Here is a 2,479-nt window from a genome sequence, read left to right as displayed (position 1 = left end):
GCTGAGCCCTGAAGATTGAGAGTTTGAGGCCAGCCTGAGCTACATGAGACTGTCTCAAAAAAAAAAAAAAAAAAAAAAATATATATATATATATATATATACATATATATGCATGTATATGGCAATAAAGACATCAAAAAGTGCTCATCCTCACTAGTCATTAGAGAAATACAAATCAAAATTACAATGAGGTACCATTTTATATCCACTAAAATTGCTAAATTAAAGACAATAGGAAGGAGAAATCTAATAAAGCAACGAATGTTAGCCACTAGGGGGTTGAGGTGGGAAATGTTAGCCTTTGGGTGTGGCCAATAAAGGGGTACACATTTTATATATTATTATCATTAATAATGAAAACAATCAAAATAAAACTACTTTTATTATTACTAGGTACTATCTGTCCTAAATAATGTCAGTGAAAAAAATACGTATTCCTCCCTGAAAAAAATCGTTTTAGTCCAAGTCAGAGTTTCTCATTGTGGTGTCATTTTGGGCCAAATGATCCTTTGTTATAAGAAGCTGCCTTGTGTATCTTAGGATTTTTAATTGTATCCTTGGCTTCTACTTACTTGACTTCAATACAAGTCATTTCCTGGCCGGGGATTTAGCTCAGTGGTTCCACTGTCTGCCTTGCAAGCACAAGGTTCTGAGTTCGATCCCTGGCACCAAAATAAATAAATAAATAAATAAAAGTCATTTCCCCCACTTGTAACAGCCAAGTGTCTCTAGTCATTGACAAATGTCCCCTTACATGGAAAATTGCTATGGTTGAAAACCACTGATCTAAGTTCTAAATAAATCCTGTTAATTTTCTATTGAATTTTAATGATATATAATTAGGAATCCAATTAGCATATTACTTTTCATAAACATCTTACTGTTTGGAAGTCTTATATTGTTGCTTTCCAACACATAAGGACCCAGCTTTAGGTATGTGTTGGTGTTTAGAGTATTTCTTAACGTTTCTGAATTATTCCAGCTTGTTTTGAGTATCGTTCATGTTTCCAACTCCCTTGGTGTGCTGTATAAATCCTAGCTTTTAATAGCAGATTCAAACTATACAGTGATAGCACTGTGATTGTAAAAAGACCAAAACAACTTCAATTCCATTATTCTATTCTGAACCTCTATACAAAATTTTCTTTCTCACCATTTTCTCGTGCCTATGCCGGCCTTATTTTCTGAAAAAAACACTCATGTAAAAGTATTATTATTTCTCCTGTCTTTGTACCATAGTTTAAATTTTTGTTTAAAAAAGTTTGAATAGGGCTGGGGATTTAGCTCAGTGGTTTCGCTGCTGCTGCGCAAGCGCAAGGGCCCGAGTTCGATCCCCGGTACCAAAAACAAAAAAAAATTAAAAAGTTTGAATAGCATAATTACATAATGGGAAATAAAATATGTCTTAATTTCAAAAAAAAAAAACAGGAAATGTAAATTAACTGTAAATTAAATGTATATATTTATTTTGCAGGATCTAGCATCCATGAAATAATATTTTCATAGGTCTGAATGTGGGATGCTTTAAAAACATAAACCAAGAACATATTAAATTATTCATTAAAATGTCCCTTAAATGAGTCTCCTGTTAAATCTGAATATTCATGTTCTTATCTCTCACTACAACTGATAGCCAGAGAGAATGTTTTTCAAAATCTACTGAAGAAATGCAACACACATAAGTAGTAGTATTTATCATTCTTTAGGGTTTCATTATTTTAAATTGGTACTTCATTATCTTAGCCATCCTAGCACACATTTTCTAACAGATCTATATGTAACTAAGCTCTTCTGCATATCTTCCAGGGAACATCCATGCCAAGGCTAGACTAAAGATAAAAATTTTGTTAGACACTGGTATCCTGAAAACATCTACTGTATAAGAATGTAACTATTTCCAATGAAAACATTTTCTTTGTCAGAGAGAACTTAATAACACATAGTAAAAATTATGTGAGATGTAATTGCCTTAGCTTTCTATTTCAAGATAAGAATGTACCAGATTTGATATTTAATTATCTTTGGACATATTTTCTTCTTTTATATTTAAAATTAATGCACAATTTCTGAATCAGATCTATTTCATTTTTGAAATACATATACAAAATTTCAACTTTACTCAGTAAAATGTTTGTGGAAGTTTATTTTGGTATGATTCTCACTCTTTTTTTGTTTTTTGGTTTTTGTTTTGTTTTGTTTTTCCTTTTTCTGTAGTGGAGATTGAACCAGGACCTTTGCACTGAGCTGCATCGGAACTCTTTTCAATTTTTTTTAAAACAGGGTCTCATTCATTTCTTTTGGTTTTATTGAACAACCACTTTAGTTAGTTCTTTTAGTAGACTACAATGAAACTTAATTATACCTGATGTAAAACAATATCTATATTATATTAGGATTCTTTCAGTAGCAAGGGACAGAGACTCAATCAAAACTACCTAAAGCATAAAGAAGGAAGGTAATCCAACCACAGGGAAGGCAA

Source organism: Heterocephalus glaber, unplaced genomic scaffold (genome assembly GCF_053883595.1).
Source record: "Heterocephalus glaber isolate CG9 unplaced genomic scaffold, H.glaber_assembly_v1.0 deba00000809, whole genome shotgun sequence".
In the NCBI taxonomy this organism is placed as follows: domain Eukaryota; kingdom Metazoa; phylum Chordata; class Mammalia; order Rodentia; family Bathyergidae; genus Heterocephalus; species Heterocephalus glaber.
The sequence above is the reverse complement of the archived record's forward strand: the minus strand, read 5'-3'. Positions refer to the sequence as shown.